The sequence below is a fragment of the Cavia porcellus genome, unplaced genomic scaffold (genome assembly GCF_034190915.1).
Source record: "Cavia porcellus strain 051 isolate PalLab524CR breed Dunkin Hartley unplaced genomic scaffold, mCavPor4.1 scaffold_7, whole genome shotgun sequence".
In the NCBI taxonomy this organism is placed as follows: domain Eukaryota; kingdom Metazoa; phylum Chordata; class Mammalia; order Rodentia; family Caviidae; genus Cavia; species Cavia porcellus.
In genome coordinates this window covers 48,858,103-48,883,235 of record NW_026947490.1, presented here as the reverse complement: position 1 = coordinate 48,883,235, position 25,133 = coordinate 48,858,103, and the positions used below count along the sequence as shown (strand labels likewise).

Sequence of the window (25,133 nt, the reverse complement as noted above, 5' to 3'; positions counted from 1 at the left end):
GCCAACACTACAATCAAACCTGAATCTTGAGGTTTTAGTTTAGGAAAAGCAACTCATAACACAGTTCACGTTCTGACAGAGGGCTCTGCCTGCCCACTGCAGCACACATGCCGTACTGGTCTGGATCCATAGCTCAGGCCCAACCTCACATACTTCAGACACTGGGCTGAGGAAAGGAAAATGCAAATCATGGGCCTTTAGGTGAGGAAACTGAGGACCGCACCCATTCCTATGGATTAGGGGCATGAGGAGCCCCTGCTGTGCCAAGACAAAACAGGGTCTTGTTTTCATCATTGTTGTTCTCTGACTCCACACTGGATTAACAAGATGTTAAGCAAAAAAAAAAAAAAAGACTGACGATGTAGCTCAGTGGAAAAACATTTGCTTAGCATACATCAGGCCCTAGGTTTGCTCCCCAGCATAGAGGAGGAAGAAGAACAAGAAGGGGAGAGGTGGAGGAAGAGTTGGAAGAGGAAAAGGAGGAGGAAGAAGAAGAAAAGAGCAAATGGTTACTGAAACTAAATCCAATACTACATAATTGTATATATATCCCTTTTAGTATGGTGTGTAGTTTGATATATGGCTCTTGAAGTCTTACTTATTTTTGGCGGGGGGGGGACACAGGGTCTTGCTATGTAGTTTACGCTGGACTTGAACTCCTATGTAACCCAGGCTGACTTTGAACTCACAGTGCTCCTGCCGCAGCCTTCTGAGTGCTGGGATTACAGGTGCCTGCCACCACACCTTCCCCCAGTGTTTATTTTTTTGAGTGAATTCAGGCTGGTTTTGAACTCACTGCATAGCCAAGGTTGGCCTTGAACGTTCAGGCTCTTGCATGCTGGGATTACAAGCATTCAGCACTGCGCCCAGCTGAGGCCTTTTAATTTTTTAATGGCAGAGTTTTCACTTTTCAGGTTTGATTTTTAGCAATTTAATTCTTTTATCTGTGGAAAAGAAGGTCGGCTAGAGATGGAACTCATTTTCTGACTTTTCAAGTCACTAAAGAAATCCTTTTAGACATTTCTTGCATTCCTTGTCCTTTCCTCACCTCCCTCTTCCCTTTCTGGCTGCCTTCTGGGCTGTAGCCAGCTCTCCTCCCTCTTTTATCTCAGTCCAACTCAAACCTTCCATTCTTCCAGTGCTTCAGTATTACAGAGCTAGCCCACTTTCTCCCTGGGCTAATCTGAGTTTAGCTGGATATGTTTGGGTCCAGAGATAAAATGGAAATACCGTATGTGAAAGTAGCCCAGAGTCTAATAGGTATCACTTAAGCCAGATCCCTGGTGGTCAGATAGGTTGGGAAATTTTTTTTCCTGGGGCCTAAATACCCCTCTTTGTTTTGAGTCTGAACTATCCTAGTTTTCTTTGTTCTTTCCTTCCTTCCTTCCTTCCTTCCTTCCTTCCTTCCTTCCTTCCTCTTCTTTTATTTTAAAAACAACAACAAATAAAAACTGAGATAGGAGCTCTCTGTAGGTAGTTCTGGCTGGCCTGGTACTCCTGGTGACCCTCCTGCTTCTTCCTCCCAAGTGGTGGGATTGCATTTGTATACCACCATATCTGGCCTCTACTTTTTTCCTCCTTCTTCCATCTGTAGTTTTTGGAGTTTCTTTTTACTTATTGTTGTAGACAGGGTCTCACTATATTGTTCAGGCTGCTCTTGAACCAAGTACGTAACCCAGGCTGTCTTCAAACTCACCAACCTCCATCTCAGCCCCAGAGGGCTGGGATTACACGTGTGTGCCTGCTTCAAGCATGCTCACTCATAACCAGTTACCAAAACAAGAGCTGAAACATTAAAATACCCGGGATTTTCTTCTGTCACTAGATTAGTTTTCTACATGCTGATATATTTTTGCTTTACAGCTGGAGGTTACAGGTAATCCTAGAAGCACACTGATTTGGCTGACTGCATAACTTTGCCCTCTGGTGTGATCACTGTTGAGACAACATTCCTTTTATTCCCTCATGAACCATTTGGTTTGTAACCAGGAGGCTGTTCCAATCCATTACCTTGTAGAATTCTCATTTCCTTTCTGCCTAGCTATTTCAGCAGGTGGGGCTTGAGCCAGTGCTTACCAGCTAGATTCTACTTACAGGTACCCTTCTTGCCCTTTTTGATTTATTTTTGGTATTGAGGATTGAATCCAGGGTCTTTGCACTGAGCTACATTCCTAGCCTTTTGATTTTTGATTTCGACACAGTGTCTTGGTTGCTAAATTACCAAGGGTGCGCTCAAATTTACAATCCTCTTGTTTCAGCCTTCTGGTGTGCTGAGATTATAGGCCTGTGGCACCACACCTGGCTTTCCCTGGCCTTCTGCCTTCCTGTTCATACTAAATTGGACACCCCCTTTCCCCTACTTTTTCTCCCAGGTTTTTGCTTGCCTGATGCCAGCGTCACAGGATCCACTATACTACATTTCTGTTGTACATTAGAATTGCTTGCTGCAAGCAGCTCAAAGGCTGGAACCAGCCTTCATTTCCAGTGTGTTGAACATAGAGTTTCAGTGGGTTTTTGTTGAGCTTCTGACCTTCAAATCTTTTCATTTCAGCCCTTCTGAACCATCACTGCCTGCCCAATCTTGAAATAACAATTTTTTATCTTATCAGTCAGAGTCAATAAATTGCAATTGGTTTTTACTGCCTGGTGACCAGAGTGCATGTTTTGGCCTGGCCTTTGAGCAATCTGTGATCTGGTGTCAGGCTGCCTTTCCAAAGTTCTCTTCCCCTGCCGGCTGCTGTCAGCTTGGTCCTTTAGTGTCTCAGGTAGACGCTATTCATTTCTGACCCTGCACTTCACTAACTCCTTCTGGCTGGGAAGTCATTTGTACCCTCTGAATTTCACAAGAATGATAAGAATGTATTTGGCAAGAGACTCCCTGTTGTCATCAAGAGGGCTTTTAACTCAAGGAGAAGAGAGGAAAATAGCAGATAAAATTATATAATTGGATTCCGTGAAGGACACAAGATGCAGAACAGAGGATAAAGCAACGCTGTTGTAACTTGCGTTCCCCTTTCTGCGAGCTCTGTAAGGAGACAGGCTGTTTATATCATTGCAGTGTGGGCCATAATGAAACCAGAACCTGACACTTAGGAAATCGTAGATGAGTTTTTATTGAGTCATTTAGTAATTCTCATGGAAAAAAGGGAGAATATTGGAAATCATGAATGGTAGCATGCTGTTGTGAAAGGACAGAATAATAATAGTCATAAAGCCAGGTACAGTGGCACATATCTGTAACTTCAGCACTCTGGGAATCTGAGGTAGGAGCATTGCAAGTTCTAGCCCAGCCTGGACAATTTAGTAAGGGTCAGGGTTGTAGTTCAATGCCCAGGCCCTGAGTTCAACCCTCAGTACCATGCAAACAATAAAGCAACAAAAAAACCAGTCAGAATTCTGAGTTCAAGTTCTAATTACTGCAAATGAGTGGTGGTGGAAGGTACTTTTAACTATTTCAATTTTTGTTTTCCTTATTTTATTAGTGTTTACATATGAAATAGTAGGCCATGCCCCTTGGAATTCATATTATCCCAAAAGGGGACGGATATGTGAAGCATAGATACAAGTGAATTATAAAGAAGTTTTTGAAGCCGGGCATGGTGGCACACCCCTGTAATCCTAGTACTAGAGAGGCTAAGGCAGAAGGATCATTGCAAGTTCGAGACCAGCCTGGCCTACAAAGTGAGCCCAAGGCAAGCCAAAATTGCATAGTGAGACTGTCTCAAAATGATGAAAAAAAGAAAAAAAATTTTGTTTTGCTTTGTTTCTGAAATGGGATTTTATTGTATAGTCCAGGCTGGCCTTGAACTTGTTATCTTCTTGCCTCAGCTTCCTGAGCACTATAATTATAGCTATGCATCACTAAGTTTGGCAGGAAAGCAGATTTTTAAAATTCAGGGAGCCAGATGCTTGCAATTTCTCTGGGAGGCTGAGGCAGGAGGATTACAAATTCAAGGTCAGCCTGGACTATATGGTAAGACCCAGTAACAACAACAACAACAACAAAAAAACTTAAGTATCTATATCATTGGCATTCTGAAACGTTTTCTTACTCGGATTTAGGAAATTGACTGTGTTATCAGTAACCTAGAAGCTGTTTCAGTTCTCTTACTAGCATTACTGTTTACAGGTAAATGACTCTTTAACAGTTTATGTGTAGTTTTTGTGAATGGAAAAGAAATGACTAATCAGTTGTCTGCAGTTAATTCTGGATCTCCTGTCACATTTTACATCGAAACTGTGACTCGGAGCCATCAATCATAATGAATGAAGGTGGAAACTTTATGCTCTGAGTAACTATTAGCTCAAATAACAGAGAACTGGTTTTTCATTTTAGTGATCGGTCTTGTGGTTCTCTTTACTTTCGATGGTCATTTTTCTATCCTGGATTAAATGTGTGTTTTTTTATTCTTTTGTGTTTTTGAGACAGGGTCTCACTATGCAGTTTAGGCTGACCTTGAGCTCACTTTGTACCCAGGCTGGTTTTGAACTCACAACAGTCTTGCCTCAGCTTCCTGAGTACTGGGATTACAGGTGTGTACCACCAGGCCCAGCTAAGTGTTAGTGTTTTAGAGTTTCAGATGTTCAGTTTCAGTTTACAAGGTTACCATTGATGTCATCAGCCCAGTGAACTGTAACTAACTAAAGAAAGGTTGAATTCATCTCTCAGGCTTTTAGAAATGGAAGATGTTTACTGGATTCACTTTGTAATAAGAGAATTGAACAGGGACCCAAACCATAATTCTGACAATTTTGTTTTTAGCATATTGTTAATTAAAATATCATATTGCAGTGAAAATCAAATTCACTTTAAAAGTGTAGGAAGATACAAAAACTCCTATACCCTTCAGTAGTTTTTCTTACACTTGGTTATTAGAATAAAAGAACTTAATGTATCAATTATTTTATTAAATCTCCATCAGGATTAGTCTACATAAAACAACAAGAATAAACCCGACAGAAGCCAGAGTTCTGTCCCATGTGTTCACTTGAGTATCTTTCACAAGTACACTGACTATGCACTCTGCATTAGGTATTGGGTGGAGTGTTCAGTTTTATCCCACGTTGGGTAATCTTTATGTCTGGAAGCTTTATCATTTCTACATTTTGTTCACAATGCCTGAACAAGTGGCTACAGTAGACAGGCATTATCTTTGCTCTTTTCTTGCAGTTTGATTCAAGACAAGCTTGAGGGTTTGTGTAAGGTAAAACTTCTTAGGGCACAGCAGTATTAGTCATTGGGCATGTGTGGTCTCGATGGTATGTGTGCTACTATTTGTGATAAAACTTTACCATTGTGTGTGTTTGTGTGTGTGTGTGTGGTGCTGGGGATTGAATTCAGGGCTTTGTAAATGCAAGACAAAAACTCTACCACTGAACTATATCCCCAGTATCATGGTTAGTTTTCTCTTCTTGTTGAAACAAAATACCTGACACTCTTGGAAATCACAAACTTGGACAAAAACAAACAAAACCTCAAAGTGAAAGAATGGCTATTATCAAGAAATCAACCCATAACAAATGCTGGGCTGGGGATTTAGCTCAGTGGCATAAGCACCTGCCTGGCAAGCACAAGGTTGTGAGTTAGATCCCTGATACCACCAAACAAACAAACAAACAAACAAACAAACAAACAAACGTACTGGCAGAGCTGTGGGAAAAAGGAACACTTCTCCACTGTTGGTGGGAGTGTAGCCTGGTGCAACCACTGTGGATATCAGTGTGGAGATTCCTCAAAAACCTACAACTAGAGGTTTCATTTGACTAAGCCATTCCCCTCCTGGATATTTTCCTAAAAGAATGAAGAGCATCATGCCACAGTGATATATGCATAGCCATGTTTATAGCCACACAGTTTGTAATAGCCAAATATTGGAAACAACCCAAATGCCCATCAACTGGTAAATGGATAAAGAAGATGTAATTTTTTAATATAATGGAGTACTACCCTGCCATAAGGAAGGATATGCCAAAGCTGGGCAAGCTGTTTGTAATCCCAGCACTCGAGAGGCTAAAGCAGGAGGATTGTTGCAAGTTTGAGACCAACCTGGGCTACATAGTGAGTTCAAGGCCAACATGAACTACATAGCCTGACCCTATCTCAAAAAGACACGAGAAGGAGAAGGAGGAGAAGGAGAAGGAAAAGGAGAAGAAAAGAAGCTCAAGACATTTCTAAATGGGTGCACCTCGATTTCATACTTTTTTTTTTTTTTTTTTAAAGACAGATTCTCACTCTGCAGTTCAGGCTTGACTTGAACTCACTTTGTAACCTGAGCTGGCCTCATATTCACAGCAATCTTCCTACCTCAGCCTCCCAAAGGGTGGGATTACAGGTATGTGCCACCATGCCTAGCTGTCTATACTCTTAAATGAAATAAATTAGACACATATGCTTAAAATATTGTATGATTTCTCTCATGTGAGAATCTGAAAGTGTAAAGAAGGACCAAAATGTATAATAAGTATTGTGAAATAGTTTGCTATTTTTTATTTTTATTTATTTATTTATTTATTTGTATCAGTTCCGGGGATCAGACTCACAACTGCCTGCTTGCAAAGCAGGTACTTATGCCGCTGAGCTAAATCCCCAGCCCAAGTATTGTGAAATAGGAAGACAATGTTCAAATTGGGGAGGGGAACAAGAAAGAGAGGAGGGGAAAAGGAAAAGAAGGGAAAAGTTAAAAAAAAATGAGAAAAGAAGGAGAACATGGAAATGGAATTTTATAAATGGGGAAGCCAGGTGGGATTGAAGGGAGGGTAGAGAAGTGGGAGAACAAAAGGATTAAGTTATATCATGTACAGATACAAATCCTCTACAATATGATCGTTATGTTTTGCTTTGTTTTTTTGTTTTTGGTACCAGGGATCAAACTCATGACCTGGTGCTCACCAGGCAAGCACCTGAACCACTGAGCTAAACCCCTGTACTAAATCACTGTGATCTCTATGTATAACTAAAATGCACCAATAAAGTCTGATTGAAAAAATATCCATTTATAGGACTTACTTAATATGTACAAATAATGACCTTAATTTACTATATCAGCCTACAGAATTTTTTCAATGGGAATTTTCTTTCCACATTTGCTAGTAGTAGAAAAATGGGAAAAGAAGTTTGATATTTTTGTAAGATAATTTATTGGGGATTAATCTTCCCTGTTAGACAATCATGTCTTTTTTTCTTTGCCTTTAGAAATGTAAGTATCCTTTCATATGTTTAGAGGTTCTAGCATATAGATGTCCAGATGTCTGAAAAAAATTTTTTTTAAAACTCAAATGCATGTATTTTTTTGTTTCTTCAGATTTAATGAATCCAGTCTTGACTTCTGGAAGATGGTGGAGTGGTAAGCAGCAGAGAAACAACCTCTCAAAGAGTTGCCATCCGAATACTGGAATATGGCAATACAAAGAAGATAAAAAGGATGGAAGTGAGTCTCTTGGACTCAGGAAGGATCTGATGTGAGAAATGAAGCCCAGAGAGAGTGAAGAGAGAAATTTCAACAAAGAAGAAGGAGGTAGCCTGTAGCGCCTTCTCACTGAGATGGGACTCACTTTGTGAGAGAGCGGTTCAAACCTGTGGACACACAGTGACTGTTAGTGGCCCCAGAACCTTCCACAGAGAGATACAGCAGTGAAGGGGCACAGTGGACTTGAAGGACTTCACTAAGGCGGGTGAATGCTGAGGGCTTGGTTGTCCTGCAGGAGACAGCAATTGGTTGAGAGCTGATTTGGAGAGAGGTCTCCTGGGGTCAGAGTTCAGAACAACATCTGGGTCCATCTAGTGGCTCCCAGTTGAATTCAAGCCCTCCGAAGGTGTGCTGACTGCTGCAGGCTGAATGGCTCTGGTCTCAGACTCAGCCTCTGAGCCAGAAAGCAGCCTGAACTTCAGGGTAAATAAAGGTGCAGGCTCACAGGGATTATCCAGTACCCTACCACAAGCTACTGTTAATGTGCTGGGTTAAATCAACACAGATCTGGACTCTGTCTCCACATGTGATTTACCAGTGACACCAGAGACAAACCTGGAAGCGGACCTCTCTCTCTCTTCCTTCATTGTTTGGTCTTTGTTTCTATATGAGTGTGAATGTGGTTTCTACTTTCTTTGTGGTTGTTTCTTTGTTACATTCTTCCTTTTATTTCTTCATTCTCTATCTCTTTGTTTTTTCTTAGTACGGGTGATCAAACTCACGACCTTGTACTTGCCAGGCAGGCACTTATGCCACTGCGCGAAATCCTCAGCCCTTACCTGTACATTCTTACATTTTCCATCTTTGATACTGATCAGAGTGCCTAATGTGTAATATGTGCACAGTAAATATTGAATGGAATGAATATAAGCCAGGCACAGTGGTGCAAGCCTCTAATCTCAGCACTTGGGAGGCTGAGGCAAGAGGATCATTGTGAGTTCAAGACCAGCCTGGGCTACAAAGTGAGCTCAAAGCCAGCCTGAACTGCATACAAGACACTGGCTCAAAAACACACACAAAAAGAATATGGATAAATTCATTTTTCTAGTCATCTTCGTCTCATTCTCTTCAATAAAATATTTATTGAATTCATTTTTATTTTGAATGCATTTGTTTTTTATTCTCTAAAATCTTAAATGTATAACTGATGAGTATTCCTTTTCACAGATGTGACTTAACCATAGACAGGAGTGGATTGTAATGTTTTGAATCTTGAAATTAACTTAACTATTGTTTTATCTTCTATTTCTCATCAGTTGTTTTTTTTTGTTTTGTTTTGTTTTTTTGTTACCTTTACCTAATTCTGGGCCAGGGATTTAGCTCAGCAGCACAAATGCCTGCCTGGCAAGCGCAAGGTCATGAGTTGGATCCCCAATTGCAAAAAAAAAAAAAGCGCCCCACCTTTACCTAATTCTATAAACATCCCTCTACTTCGCAACAGGCTCCTTTGTCCCACTTCTTTCTCATATCATACAAGGTTTCAAAGTTCTGTTTTTGCATTCATTCAACAGTATAACCATAAAGCTTTAACAATACCTTGAATAAATCATAAATCTTTATTTAGATAGTTAGCTCTATAAAATTAGTGTTGAATTTTTCTACCAGTAGTGGGGAGGTGGCTGTTGTATTTAGTATAGATTAGCTATAAGTCAATACCTGAATTGACTCTTGTGTTTGTTGGGTTTTTGAGACAGTGTCTCCCTATGTAGCTCAGGCTGAGCTTGAACTCACTATGTAGCCCAGGATGACCTCAAACTCAGGGTGATCCTTCTGCCTCAGCCTTTCAAGTGCTTGAATTACAGGTGTGTGACACCATGCTTGGCCTGGGTTGCCTTATGTTAATATTTAGTTTGCCTTGGGTGATGTTTATGTCAGTGGCCCCCAAACCTCATGCAATTATGCGTTTGTGATTGGTTCATTGTCTAGCGCTCCGCTGGTGGTGTGAGTGCTACATCGCCTAGGGGTGGAGCCAAGATCAGGAAGGTGTGTCTCCCTCTCTCCCCTGTTAATGCTTGCTGTTTGTAGCCAGCCATGAATAGCGATCCACCATGCCACCCTGATGCTTGGAGCCAACTGAGTATGGACTGAAACCTCCAAGAATGATAAGAAATAAACCTTTCCTTCCTTCATTTTGAGTGTTGGGTGTTTTGTCCCAGCAACGAGAGAAAAGTCACTAAGACAGGTGATAACAGTGTAGCTGATTTGTTTGATACTACTAGGGTCACATAATTGTTGTTATTAATGGGTTTTTCTTTCTAAGCCAACACTCACATTACCTTTGTGATATTAATAATACTAAAGTATATTTCTAGGAAACCCAGTGTCAGGCCTGTTATGCTAGGTCCTCTCCTCCCAACTTAACTGAGGTAGCCAGATCTTGGTGCTGAGGCAAAGGATTATATTTAGCTATACTCAAAGTATGTCACTGAAAAGCAACTAATAAAAAGATCTCTATACTAGTAACAAAGTCTTTACACTATAAGCATCCACAAACTTCAGCACAAAACAAAACAACCACAAAGCCAGATGTGGTGGTGCATATTTGTGATTCTAACACTCAGAGGTTGAGTGAAGAAGATTACCAGGAGCTTGAGGCCATCCTGAGCACAGTGAGTTCAAGGCCAGCCTGAATTACATAGTGTGACCCTGTCGAGGAAAGAAAGAGAAAGCAAGCAAGCAAGCCAACAGGATGTCTTCTAAAACTTCCATCTTCCCAAGGCCCATTAGGGGGCTTTGAAGGGGAGAATAGCAAAAGCCACACATCCAAATTACTCAAAAAGATAACAGAGGTGGTTAAGAAACCAATCAAAGAAGTAATCAGTGGTATCAAAGAAGATATAACTAAACAGAAAGTAGGAGTAACAACCAAAATGATCCAAGAGCTTTGAGAATACACTAATAAAAAGCTAAGTGAGTGAAACAAGATAAAACATGAATGATCAGTTTTGCAAAGAATTAGAGTCCATGAAAAGGTTTCAGTTAGAAATTCAGGAGATGGCTGGGCATGGTGGCACATACCTTTAATCTCAGCACTTGATAATATTTTTCTTAAGTATCAGGAATTGAACTCAGGACCTTGTGCTTGCAAGGCAGGCTCTTTGCCACTGAGCTAAATGCTCAGCCTTTAATGTCAGCGCTTGGGAGGCTGAGGCAGCACAATTGCTGTGAGTTTGAGATCAGCTTGTGCTACATAGTGAATTCAAGGCTGGTCTGAAATACATGGCAATACCGTGCCTCAAAAAACAAAAAAATTATATTGAAAATACACTAGCAGAAGTGATCAGTATAAGGACAGAATTTTAGAACTAGAAGACAATGATTCCTTCAAAGAGCAACTATTCAGAAATCTTAAAAGCAACAAGACAACATGAAAGATGGGTCTAACAGCTGCTAGATGATGCAAAGAAGACTAATTTAAGTAACTGTATTGACAAAATCAGAAAACTACACAAATGGCAAAATATCTGATCACAGATACAGTGGGAGAAAATTCTCAAATATAGGGAAAAAACATACAGATAATTGAGGCAAAGAGAATGCCAATTGTCATGACCAAAAGAGCACTTCTTTGATCTATTTTATAGTCAAATTATGAAAAGTCAGTCACAGGAACAAAATCTTAAAAACTGTTAGAGAAAGGCAACAAATCACATATAAAGGCAAACCTATTAGAATTGCAGTAGATCTCTCAAAACAAACCTTAAAGACCAGGTGGACTTGGAGAGAAGTGTCTCAAAAAAAAAAAAAAATCAAAAGATGGAAAACAATATTCCATGCAACAAGAACCCAGAAAAAAAAAGCAGTAGCAGCTATCTTAATTTCAGACAAAGTGGATTTTAAGCCAAGCCTGATCAAGTGAAAAAAAGGTCACACTACATATTGTTTAAGGGAACAATTCAACAGGAAGATATCACACTTATAAAGATATGCATCAAGTACCATTGTGCCTAACTTCAAAAAACAAAAACATATGGGCATGAAAAATTTAAATATAGGGGGCTGGAGGTTTAGCTCAGCGGCATAAGTGCCTACCTTGCAAGCAGGCAGTCGTGAGTTCTATCCCTGGTACCGACAAAAAGGAAAAAGACAAAAAAAAAAAAAAAAAAGAAAAATTTAAATACCAATATAAGTATAATGGGGGACCTCAGTACCCCACTGTTACAAATAGATCAAATAGACAAAGAATATCAGAGGACCAGGGATATAGCTCAGCAGCTCAGCATCTGCCAGGCAAGCACAAGATCCTGAGTTTGATTTCCAATACCAAAAAGAAAAGAAAAGGAAAAAGAAATATCAGAATTGAACCAAAATGTCACATGAATGAACTTACTAGATATTTAGATATGTTCCATCCAAGGACAAAGAATACACATATCTGTCTTAATTACTTTTCTCTCTCATTGAGACAAAATACCTGACCCCCAAAGTGGAGCAAGGGAAGGCTTGTTCTTACAGTTCTGGAGGTTTCAGTCCATACTCAGTTGATTCCAAGTGGCAGGGTAGCATGGCAGGGCCATTGTTCATGGGCACTGCAAACAGCAAGCAGGAACAGCAAAGAAGAAAGAGACACACACCTTCCCACCCTTAGTCTGTATGCTGGCTCCACTCTTGGTCAGCAGTAGCATTCATACCACCAATCCAAGCTTTAGCCAATAAGCCAATCACAAATGCTACATTTGGTCGAGTCCTTGATTGCTCATATGAAGCTTGGGGTGGGGCCATCCTGAACAGAAGCCATAACAATACCTTACAGCAGCACATGGGACTTTCTCCAAATTAGATTACAAGCTAACCCACAAAGTGTGATTAAGTAAATGCAAAAGAATTAAAATTGTCCCATGCATATTATCACATCATAGTGATAGGAACTAGAAATCAATGGAACTAGAAATCATAGGAACTAGAAATCAATGGCAAAAGACACCACAGAATTTCCATCTACAAACATATGGAAATTAAACAATACACTGTCCTTTTTTGTGTGTGCAGGGGAATGGGGTCTCGGTATATATATACTAACCTTGAAGTCATTATTTAGCCTAGATGGACTTCAAACTCAGTAATCCTTCTGCCTCAGCTTCTCAAGTGCTGGAATGCACCACTATATTTGGTTAGCAATATTCTCTTGAGTAATCAATGGATCATAGCTGAAATAAAGGAAGAAATTATACAGTTCCTATAATCAATAATGCCAGTATGACATGCTGGCATCTATGGGACAAAATGAAAGCAATCTTAGCATGGAAGTTTGTAGTGGTGAATGCCCACATCAGAAAAATAGAGCAAGCTTAAACAAATAACCTAATGATGAATTAGGAAGGAAATTATAAAGATCACAGCACAAATTAATGAAATTGAGACTGCAAAAGCAAAAATACAAAGAATCAATGAATAGATGAGTTTGTTCATTGAAAGAACAAACAAATATCTAGCCAATCTTATCAAAATAAGGAAAGAAGAGACCCAAACCCAAGCCAGGCATAGTGAGGCACACCTGTAATCCTGGCACTCTTGAGGCTGAGGCAGGAAGATCACTACAAGATTGAGGCCAGCCAGGGCTACATAGTGAGACCCTAATATATGATATTAGGGGGTGGCAAAGCTGACTGGGGAAGTAGATTCAACCTATTAATTACAAGATCCTGGACGCATGCTCAGTAGAGTTCTCAAATCCCAGCTTGAAGGTTTCTTGAAAAATTTGAGCGGGTTTTCAATAGGATGTCCTAGACCTGACATCAGCCTAAACTGTAGGAATCTCAGAACAGCCTTTTAGGACCTGGGTGTAGAAGTTCTCAAGGATCTCCTCAACATTTGGACATTAAAGGACACAAACACCAAGAGCTTGCTATTGTGGCTTCCCCACGATAGCCTGACCTGCTTTCTCCACAGTATACTGTTATTTTGCTTTTGCCTCTTTATTTGGCTCAATCTTGCTCTGTAGAGCCAGGTTCTCCTTCACCCTTCATTTTTACTTCTTTCTTTTTTTTTGAGACAGTCTCACTATGTAGTTCAGGCTAGCGTTGCAGTCACTATTTAGCCCAGGATGGCCATCAACTTGCAGTGATCCTACTGTCTCAGCCTCCTGAGTGCAGTACTACAGGCTTGCATCACCACACCAACCACTCTTTAAATTTTTTTCAGTTAAACTTTGTCAATGCATTTTGCTCTTTTATTCAATTCTTTGTTTGAGAGAAGAACCTGGAATCCATTTCTAGAAGTGAGCAATCCAAAACTCAGTAATGTTCATTTGGGAAGTCATTTTTAGAAGGACCTACCAGATAAACAACCTTGTCTCAAAACAAAAACAAACAAACAAAAACAATCCTAGTTGGGTGCAGTGTTGCATGCCTGTAATCCCAGCATTTGGGAGGCTGCAACAGGAAGATCCTTGCAAATTTAAAACCAACCTGGACTACAAAGTGAGTTCAAGGCCAACCTGAATTGCATAGCAAGACCCTGTCCAAAAAGACCAAAGACAAAACAAAACAAAACCCAAATCAAAGGAACAAAAAAACCCTCCACCAAAACCAAAGAACCCAAATTTAAATAATTAGAAATGAAAAAGGGGAAGTGAAATCACAATGGATTTTGCTGAAATCCAGAAGATCATTGGTAATTATTTTGAGAATCTGTACTCTAGTAAAGTGGAAAATTCAGGAGAAATGGATAGATTGCTAGATATATATATGAACAAACAAAGCTGAATCAAGAAGGTATAGAAATCCTAAATAATCCAATATAAGGCCATGAAATTGATGAAGTGATTAAGTAGAATTTTTACTTTTTGGGACAGGGTCTCACTATGCAGTTTAGGCTGGCCTTGAACACATCATGTAGCCTATACTGACCTCAAATTTATAGCAATTCTCCTGCCTCAGCCTGCAGAGTGCCTGAGATTATAGGCACTCTGTACAGGCACCACCACACCCAGGTGAAGAAGTAATTAGCAAACTGCCAACTAAGACAAATCTAGGTCCTAATGGATTCACTGCCAAATTCTACAAGAACTTTAAAGAAGATGTAACACTAACACTCCTCAAACTCTTTAATGAAATCAAAAGGAAAGCAATATTCCCAAGTCATTCCTGGAATCAAGCATTACCCTGATTCTAAAACCAGAAAAGGAACAAACTAAAAAAAGAGAGCTATGTGCCATCTCTTTAGTGAACATAGAGATAAAAATCTTCATTAAGATCTGGGTGTAGGGGCGCATGCCTGTAATGCACTTGGGAGGCTGATGCAGGAGGATCTCTGTGAGTTTGAGGCCAGCATGGGCTGCATAGTGAGTTCAAGCCCAGCCTGAACTACATAGCAAGTCTCTGTCTCAACAAACAAACAAAGAAACAAACAACCCCCCAAATCCTTAATAAAATATTGGTGAGGGGCTGGGGATTTAGCTCAGCGGCATAAGCACCTGCCTTGCAAGCAGGCAGTCCTGAGTTCAATCCCTGGTACCGATAAAAACGAAAAAAGACAAAAAAAAAAAAAAAAAAAAAAAAAGATATTGGTGAACAGAATGCAGCACATCACCAAAAATCATACATCTTGACCCAGTATGACTCACTCCAGGGATTCAGAGATGGTTTACCATATGCAAAGCAACAAATGTAACACACCAAATAAACAGAGACAAGGAAGAATATCATGTGATCATGTCAATAGAGGCAGAAAAAACATGTGACAAAGTCCAACATCCATTTCTGAGAAAAACTCTGAAAAAAATGGGTAGAGAAAGATTTTATCTCAATCTGATAAAAGCCATCTATGACAAACCAATGACCAACATCATATTAAATGGAGAGAAACTGAAAGCATTCCCTCTAAAATCAGAAACTAGATAAGGGTGTCCACTATCATCACTCTTGTTCAGTATAATTCTTGAAATATTAGCCAGAGCAATTAGTCAAGTGAAAAGAAATAAAAGGGGTATAGACAAGAAAGGAAGAAGTTACATTATCGTTAGTTGTAGATGACACGATCCTTTACATAGAAGATCCAAAAGCTCATCAATGGACTCCTAGAATTAATAAACAAATTTAGAAACATAGCAGGATACAAAGTCTACATTCAAAAACCAGCAGTGTTGGTTGGGCATAGGGGTGTGTGCTTGTAATCCTGAGCACGTGGGAGGCTGAGGCAGGAGGATCACTGTGAGTTAGCAGCCAGCCTGGGCTACCTAGTGAATTCAGAGCTAGGCTGGAATACACAAGGAGAGACTGTCTCCAAAAAAAAAAAAAAAAAATCAACAGCATTCTTGTACACCAATAAGGAACTCATTGAGCCAGGTGTGATGGGGCATCCATCACTTTAATCTGAGCACTAGAGAGGCTGAGCCAGAGGATCTTGGTATGTTTGAGGCCAGCCTGTGCAACATAGTAAGTTCAAGACCAACACGAGCTATGTAGTAAGATCTTGTCTCAAAAAAATAAAAAGAAAACTAACTCATTAAGAGAGAAATTCAGAAAGCAATACTTCTAACAATAGCATTAAGAAACATGAAACACTTAGGGACTACCTTAACTAGAGAAGTTGAAGACCTCTACAATGAAAACTATAGTTTTAAGAGAACTGTAGTTCTCTGATGGAGAGGACATCAGAGAATAGAAAGCTATCCCCTGTTCCTGGACAGGTGAATCAATATATTCAAAATGGCCATACTTCCAAAACCAATATACACATCTAACAGAACCCCAATGAAAATGTCAACAGCATTCCTCAAAGAACTAGAGAAAGCAGTTCTACAATTTACACGGAATGAGCAGAGACCTAGAATAGCAAATGCAACCATGGGCAGCAAGAATAAGACAGGGGGCAGCACGATCCCAGGCTTCAAGTCACACTGCAAAGTTATAGTGATAAAAACAGCATGGTATTTCAAAACAAAAAACAAAAGACTTGCAAATCAGTGGAAAAGAACAGAAGATGCACAAACAGCTCCAGGCACACTCAGGTACCTTTTCTTTGACAAAGAGCCAAATTTCTTTACTGGAGGGAAGGCAGCCTCTTTAACTAATGGTGCTGGGAACATTGGCTTTCTGTATGTCAAAAGTTGAACCTAGACTCATGTCTCACCATGCACTAAACTAAAATCAAGATGGATCAAAATTTTTTTTTTTTTTTTTAGTACCGAGGATCAAACTCACGACCTTGTGCTTGCCAGGCAAGAGCTTATGCCGCTGAGCTAAATCCCTGGCCCTGGATCAAAAATCTAAAGACTAAAATAGACACAATTTATGGCTAAAAGACAAACTAGGTAAAGCTCTTAAAGACAAAAGCATAGGCAAAGACTTTCTAAACAGACCTCAGTTGCACAAGAAATAATACCAAGAATCAATAAATGGTATCACATCAAACTGAAAAGCTTTTGCACAGCAAGGGAAACAAACAACAGAGTGAAGAGACAACTTACAAAAAGTGGGAAAATTTTTTTTTGCCAACTACTCCCCCAAGGACTAATAACTAGAATATAAAGAGTTTAAAAAAATTAACCCCGCCAAATTTAAAGACCCCATCCAAAATTGGATATTTAAGATGAACAGACACTTCTCAGAGGAAGTACAAATGGCCAATAAATACTAAAAGTTCAATGTCTCTGGCTATTTGGAAAATGCAAATTAATGTGTCAGTAAGATTCCATCTCACTCTAGAAAGAAAGGCTGTCTTCCAGAAACTAAATAATGACAAATGCTGGAGAAGTTATAGGGAAAAACGAGACCTTTTCACTGTTGGTACAATCACTATAGATATCGGTATGGAGATTCCTCAAAACACTAAGAGCAGAAATTGCAGCTATTTTCTCTTTTAGGTATTTTCCTAAAGACATCGTACTACCGTGAAACATGCATATCAATGTTTACAGCAGCAGAATTCATAATAACTAAATATCTGAAGCACTGTGTATGTCTATCAACAGAAGAATGGCTAAAAAATATGTGCTATTTATACATAGTGGGGTATTATTTTGCCATAAGCCAGGATAGATGAATGATTTGTAGGAACATGGTTGTGTAATATTAAATGATGTAAGTCAGACACCTAAGTTTAAATAGTACATGGTTTCTCTTATATGAGAAACTCTATATAGAAATAAAGTACAAAACAAAAGGCAGACAATAAGATAAAGAGAGAAAGAAAAATATCAGAGTAATACAACATGGCCAATGTAGCTAAATGTGTGCCTTCATTTAATATAATTGTTTTATGCATTTTATATAGTTTTTGGTCCATTTATCCAGCTGTTAATTTGTTTGTGATAATTAACTTGATAAAAACTTAAAAATAAATAAATCTGTTGTTTCAAAAAAAGTTACTCAATCAAAAAAATTAATTTTATGATTTGTAAATATACACAAGAATGTCTTATGTAATAATAATTGGGGCACATATTTTGTACATGCCTTTTTCACATCTGATACTAATCATTAATATTATTTCATGTATACTAGCTCATCATTAATATTTCATTTTCAGAACAAAAATAGCAAATTGAAGAAAAACAAATCAGTTGTACAAATATAGGATTAGAGGGACCCAATTTAATATTATCCAAGGTGAAAAAAAAAGGAACTGGGATTTCCCACTTGCAGTGAACCTTTTAGGCTGAGATCCGAAGCCGTGATGAAGACCTCAGGTGTGCTAGGAGGGCTCTCTATGCTTTCCGAGTTGCCTCATGTTCGTGCAGACTTGGTGGTGACCTGCAGCACAAGGTGGCTCCTGGCTAGAATGAATCTATTGCCTCTGGCGGATAACCTGCCGCTGTAGCCCTGTGAGTTTACTCTGCATTATGGCTGCCCTGAATCCTTCCTGCAGCCTGACCTCTTTGACTTCACTTCTCTTCTAACTTTCTGTGGCATCAGGGTTCAACAACAATCAGGTATTTTCACTGAAATGTCAATCACATATAATTAAGTACATTTAGATTTTACTCTCTACCTTCAAAATATGCTGCATTCCAAGAAAATGTCCAATAAACTTTATGATGAAAAGAAGAAGCCGGGTGTGATGGCACATGCTGTAATCCTAGCACTCGGGAAGCTGAGCACCAAGAATACCACTGCGTGTTTGAGGCCAGCCTAGGATTCACAGTGAGTTCAAGGCCAGCCTGAACTGCACAGTGAGATCCTACTGAAAAGGAGGAGGAGGAGCAAGAGGAAGAAGAGGAAGAGGAGCAAAAAGAAGAAGAAGAAGGAGGAGGAGGAGGAGGAAGAAGGAAAAGAAGAAGAGGAGGAAGAAGAAAGAACCTAGCCATAAACCCAAAAGGGAAGTAGGACAGATATGGTTTGGTCACTGCCCAGGTGAATTTGAATACCCAGGAGTCCATCTAGGAGAATCATCTTGGGGCAATTGTCCCTCACAGGGCCATAGAAATTTTACTACTTTCTACTGTGTGGAGGGATTAAACACTAAATTCTGGACCATGAAATGACCTTGCAACTCTGGCTGCTAAACAATTTCACTGCTTCTTAGATGTTAGACAAATGCCTATGGGGATCATCTTTGACCATTTTCAATATGACACTTTAAATGAAAATCTTGCTATTTTATCCATAATTATGAAGTCTTTAGATGGCAGTAGGGATCCTCCAGATTTTAAATTTGTGGTAAAGGCAATTTTTAAAGAAATAAACTTTTGCAATTCTTAATAAAAAAATAAAAAAGTAGGACATAGTGGTTCATATCTGTAATTCAAATATGTTGGGAGACTGAGGCATGAGGATTGCAAATTCAAACCCAACCTGGCCATTTTAGTGACTTAGGGAGACCCTACCTAAAGATCAAAAATAAAAACAAAGGGGTGGTGATGCCGGGAATGTAGCTCAGTGCAAAGGCCCCGAGTTCACAGTAGCATCCCTTCCCCCACAAAAAGAGCAGTTAAAACAACTAACATTTCAGTTCTTAAAATGTGTTAGGCCCTTGGGGCTGGGGATTTAGCTCAGCAGCATAAGCACCTGCCTTGTAAGCAGGCAGTCGTGAGTTTGATCCCTGGTACTGATAAAAAAGTTAGGTCCAGAGCTGAGCACATTGCATGCATGTACTATAGAGTTTAATTCCTATTTTGTATAAGCCCAGTGATCTACGTGATACTGGATGCAGAAAGTGTCAGAGAGATGTGAGCTGCCAAAATCAAGAAGCTAGAAATCAAGAGACCTTTGTTGATCACACAGAGAGATGGCTTCCCCAGGGCCTGCTCCATGGTTGGGAGCAATGAAGAGTTTTCCAGAGGAGGCAGATTTATTTGGAAGAGAGAGCTCCTGAAATTGTGTTGCACTGAGGCAATCTGAAGGAAATCACAATGTTTAGCTTAGATAAGGAAAAATCTTGGGTACCTGTTATAGTCAAGGTTTGCAAGGAAGACAATTTAATACAAGACACATAATTTACAGGATTGTTTTATAATAGTCACCCAAAGAGTCAAATGCAAAAAAAGTGTAGGAAATCTGTCCACACACTAAAGACCTAAAAAATCCAGCTGAGGGCCTGAATCCTATGACAATGTCCTGTACAAGTCCAGCTAGAGACCTAGAAGCCATGATAATATCTCATGCAAGTCTGTTTCATGGATCTGTGCTGGGGAGGCCCAAAGGTCAGTGGTGGAAGCTAAAAAGTCTGTGCCAGTAGGATGAAGGATCTGAGTCACCAGGCAGAGGGATCTTGCAGTGGAGCCCGGAAGTGATGCTCAAAGTAAGGACCAAGGCTCCCCCAAAAAGTACCATGGCCATCCTCAGCAACAATGAGATTCTGAGCTCCTCTGATGATGAGACCAGCCGAGTTCATATCAGGAAGCCAGTGTGACAAACTTCTCCTAAAGACTGAACAGCACACTTCTTCTCCTCCAGAGCATGAAAGTGGTAAGTAAAGGTCAGAGCTCCCCCAAAGTGAGCTGCAGCCATTCTCGGTGACAAGGTCCCAAGCTTCTGATGATGGGAACAGCCAAGTTCACATCAGGAAAGAAGCTGGACAAGCTCCTCCAGAAGACCCAACAAAACCTGCTTCTTCCTCTCCTGTTCTCCTTTTCATGTTATTGGCAACAATCCTCAGGAGGGCCCTCCACACCCAGCATCTTACTGATTCAGTTCATCTGGGTGTTACAAGATGACAACCGGTTGTCAGCTCACCACAGGGCTTATCATATGTACTTTCAAATATTTGAAAGAAGTGCTGTCAGGGCACCAAATACTTTAGGGAGCAACTGGCTGGAAGTTACCAGGTAGGAGATTTCAATTTGTTTGAATAATTATTTTTTAAAATCCATTTTACTTCAAAGAGAAAAAATAGAACAAAATTTCAAAACACGACAATCAGGGGGCAACAACGGTACATACATAAGTGCATTGCCATCTCTAAATCAGTCACCCAGAGCATAAGACATCTATATTCAATTGTCTGAACAATGCCAGTGCAAACCTTTTGCTTCAATGAACTCAGAGAAATCAGTAGCATAACTATCTTAACTATCTATTTATCTGAACACATATATTGTTTCTTTCAGCTTCTCATGCTAGTTAGACAATGTGATGTTTATACATGCATGTCTGATTTATTTCACTTACGAGTATGGTCTCAAGTTGCATCCATTTACTTATAAAAGTCTCTAGTTTATCCGTCTCTATGGCTGAGTTGTACTCTATTATATAAAAAGAGCACATCGTTTTTATCCAATCCTCAATTGATGTGCATTTAGTTTGTTTCCAAAGTCTAGTTATTACAAATTATGCTGCTATAAACATGGGCACACATATGTTACTGTGGTGTGATCTTTTAAAATTTTATTTATTTATTTATTTTTTGCGGAACTCACGACCTCAAACTTGCCAGGCAGGCATGTATGCCACTGAGCTAAATCCCCAGCGGTGTGATTTTTTTTTTAAATTCTCCTGGGAAGATATCCACAAGGGGAACAGCTGGATGGAATGGGAACTCTAGTCCTAGGTTTGAGAAATTTCCACACTGATTTCCACAGTGGTTGTACCAGTCTACACTCCCACCAATGGTAAAAAAGCATTTCTTTTTCTCCACAGCCCCTACAGCATTAATTATTGTTGGATTTCTTGATAATAGTTATTCTTTCCAGTGTAAGATGGAATCTCAGTGTTGCTTTAATTTGTAGCTCTCAAATGACCAATGATGTTGAACACTTTTTTTCCTTGTATTTATTTGTTGTTTGTATTTCTTCATTGAAAAATGTATATTCATCTCAGATGCCCATTTTTGGATTAGGTCTTTAAATCTGGGAAGACTGCTTTTTTTTTTTTTTTTTTTGGTCTTTTTGAGACAGTCTCTCTATGCAGTTCAGGCTGGCTTTGAGCTCACTTTGTATCCGAGGCAGTCTCAAACTCACAATGATTCTCCTGCTTCAGCCTCCCAAGTGCTGGGATTACAGGCATGAGCCATCACACCTGGCTGGGAAGACTGCTTTTCTTGAGTTCTTTACATGTCCCTGATAGTAATACTTTGCCTGAGGAACAGATGGCAAACATTTTCTCTCACATTGTCTCTTTACTGTGTTGGTGGTTTCTCTTGCTGTGCAAAAGCTTTTCAATAAGATGAGGCCCCTGGGGCTGGGGATTTAGCTCAGCAGCATAAGCGCCTGCCTTACAAGCTCACAGTCGTGAGTTCGATCCCTGGTACTGATAAAAAAAATTAAAAAGCATAAGATGAGATCCCAGTTGATTTTTTGTGATAGTTCTTTTGCAATTGGGATTTTGTTCATAAAGCCTTTGCCTACACCAATGTCTTCAAGAGCTTTACCTACTCTATCTTCCAGTAGATTTAATGTTTCTCTTTTAATATTTAGATCTTTGATCCATTTAGAATTTGGTTTAGTGCATGGTGAGTGATACAGGTCCAATTTTAATCTTTGGTATGTGCAGAGCCAGTTTTTTCCAGCACCATATATTATAGAGATTATGTTTCTCCCAGTGAATTGTGTTTGGCACCTGTGTCAAAGATAAGATGGCTTAGTGTCTCTGGAGTTGTTTCTGCATCTTCTAACCTGTTCCATTGATCTTTGGGTCTGGTTTTTTTGTTTGTTTTGTTTTTTTGCCAATATCATGCTGTTTTTTCACAGTAGCTTTATAGTATAATTTCAAGTCAGAGATTGTGATACTCCATCTTGTCTTTGTTGCCCAGAATTGCCTTTGTTATTCTAGGTCTCTCCTGGTTCTAGATGAATTTTAAGATTGTTTTCTCTAATTCTGTGAGATATGCTATTGAAATTTTGATTGGACTGCATTGAATCTGTATAACAGTTTTGGAATATGATCATTTTCACTATATTGGTTCTTCCTACCCAAGAGTACAGGATACCTCTCCATTTTCTAATATCCTCTTAAATGGTTTAATTAAAAGTGAGAAGCTGAGCATAGTGATACACACTTGCAACCCTTGTACTCTGGGCGGCTGAGGCGGGAGAATCTGGAGTTTGAGCCTAGCCTGGACAACTTAGGAAGACCCTGACTCAAAATAAAAAAGAAGAAAAATAGAAAAGGGCTAGGTATGTAGCTTACTATTAAGGCCCTGTATTCAATCCCCAGGATGGGGGGAGGGGAAAGAAAAGAAAAGTTGTACCTAAAGTAAGATGGTCTGCACTGAGGATTTTTAGGAATTTATAAAGGACATGTCTAAATTACCAGCTGTTTATGAGACTTTCTGTAATGGGTAAGAGATTGGCCTAAATGGGCTCCTATTTAAAGTCAGAGCTACTTCAAGCCCTTGTTTAGGTTCCCACATCTTGAAGTCTTCTCTGACAATCAGGGTCCACAATGACTGAACATTTCTTTGAGCCCCTGTCTCTCACTTTTTAGTCCTGTACTTTACTTTACACATAAGTCTCTCTAAGATTAAGTTCTCTGATAGGAGGCAGGAGAGGAAGGGGATACAAAAAGAATTATGGTGTATTATACGTATGGGTCAACACCCCAGAATAACTATAATCAAGCACATACTAATAAAAATAAGAACATTTTGAAAAGTTCTTTTGAGGGCAAAGAACAGAGCTTTGCGCTTGGCAGTCACCCAAATACTTGTTACAATTTAGTAACAAGTTTCTCTTTGGGTTACATATTGTCTGGTTTCCTGTATTAGTCTTAGAAATAACTTGTAAAGCATTAAGTCCGGGACTGTGGTTTGTATTTATTTATTATTTCCCAGCAGCAGCTTGGGAAACATGTGCTTGACAAACATTGCTTTAAATTGAGGGGAACCAGAAGGGGAAACTTTGGCTCAGGAGATGTGGAAAAAGGAACAAAATGTGACAGACAGGAAAGAGATAAAAGGTGGCTAAAAAAAAAGGTAAAAAAAAATTTTTTTTTTGGTTTTGATAAAAGGGTGGGCTCTTAACTTGCAATGATAGTTTTTTTCCCACAACAACTTGGATATACTTAGAACAGTTGAAATTAAGGAACTGTAGAGAAGTGAAGGCGCAGAGCATGAATTTCAATTAAACGTTATGTGACCCAGTATGGTGGCACCTCCCTGGCACACCCGCGCTCGCACAATCGCAAGTTTGAGCCCAGACTGGGTAGTGAACCCCTATTTTAAAAAAAGGGTCAGGGATGTAACTCGGGGCAGAGCACCTGGGCTCGCTTTCTAGTATTGGAAGCAAACGAACGAACAAACAAAATATTGATTACGCTTTATGTAACAACACGAATAGAAAGTTGGGTATCAACAGTCTGTAGAAGAAGACGTAGTCACCACTGAACCGTAATCCCAGAGGATAATTCTCAAGGATAAAGTCCTGCTGATAGCTTCACAGAACTAAAGACACATCCGCAGTCACCAGAATGTTTGCGGGGGATCTGGAGCTCAATTTCTACTAGCTGGCTGTATTTTGTGTATGTCTGTTTAACGCGCTTGTTCCGGTACCGTAGCACTGCTTTTCCCGCCTTGGAATTCAGCGCTCTTTTATGCTGCTGTCCTTTCTCTTTCCTCGTCCCGTTCTCAGTTATCTCTTAATGCTAGCGAAGGTTGCTAGTGGGAGGAAAAGTAGAACACAGTTTGGAGGTGGTGCCGACGTATTTTTCCGCTTCTTTCATGTTAATATTCATATTAATATGAATTTTTCACTTGCCAAAAGATCATCTAAGGTTTCCACAGCAGCAGGCAATTTACATTCAAACTTACTATGAAACCAACCAACCGCCGGGTTCCGTGGCCCAAGCCGTAATTCCAGCATCTTGGGAGGCTGAAGCTGGAGAATCGCAAATTCGCGCTCAGCCTGGGTAATTCAGCGATTTAGTGAGATTTTGTCTCCAAAAGAAAAAAAAAAAAAAAAAAAAGATTGGAGAGCTAGCTCTGTGCAAAACACCCCTTGGATTCAGCTTCCAGTATCGCCAAGCGAACAAACTACCCAAAACAGGATCATTTTGTGAACCCCAGAACCCACCTACGCTTCCCTACCTCTTGGGGGAGGTGAGACTAGTTCTCTAGCTTCAATTTAACTCAGCCAGTCAGAAAGTCCCTACTTCCTGGACCACCGACCAATCACGGAGCCCTTACCTGCCGAAGGTGAGGAATTCATTTCTTTACGGGACAGTTTCCCGGGCCAATCAGAGGCGGCTGTAGCAGAGGTGGTAATGGGCGGGGTTGCACCTGGCTACGGTGAGGCACTCGGCTGAGCGGCAGCTCTCTTGACCAATCATCAGGTGCAAGGGCTGGGTACCGACC

The 25,133-nt window shown here is 39.9% G+C and overlaps 2 long non-coding RNA genes across 3 annotated transcripts; one reads left to right on the top strand and one right to left on the bottom strand.

Moving 5' to 3' along the window:
* Positions 1-4,981: 4,981 nt before the first annotated feature.
* On the top strand, positions 4,982-9,595 carry LOC134476962 (uncharacterized). Its single transcript, XR_010048820.1, has 2 exons — positions 4,982-6,332; positions 7,302-9,595. It is a non-coding gene; the product is annotated as an uncharacterized LOC134476962 (long non-coding RNA).
* A 13,990-nt stretch (positions 9,596-23,585) lies between these two features.
* LOC106026965 (uncharacterized) lies at positions 23,586-25,124 on the bottom strand. 2 transcript variants are annotated; one of them, XR_010048818.1, is made up of 3 exons: positions 24,966-25,124; positions 24,591-24,716; positions 23,586-24,437 (listed from the first exon to the last, which is right to left on the bottom strand). It is a non-coding gene; the product is annotated as an uncharacterized LOC106026965 (long non-coding RNA). The 2 variants fall into 2 exon arrangements; XR_001200563.2 differs by lacking the exon at positions 24,966-25,124 and having other exon boundaries at positions 24,591-24,954.
* Between the last annotated feature and the right edge of the window lie 9 nt (positions 25,125-25,133).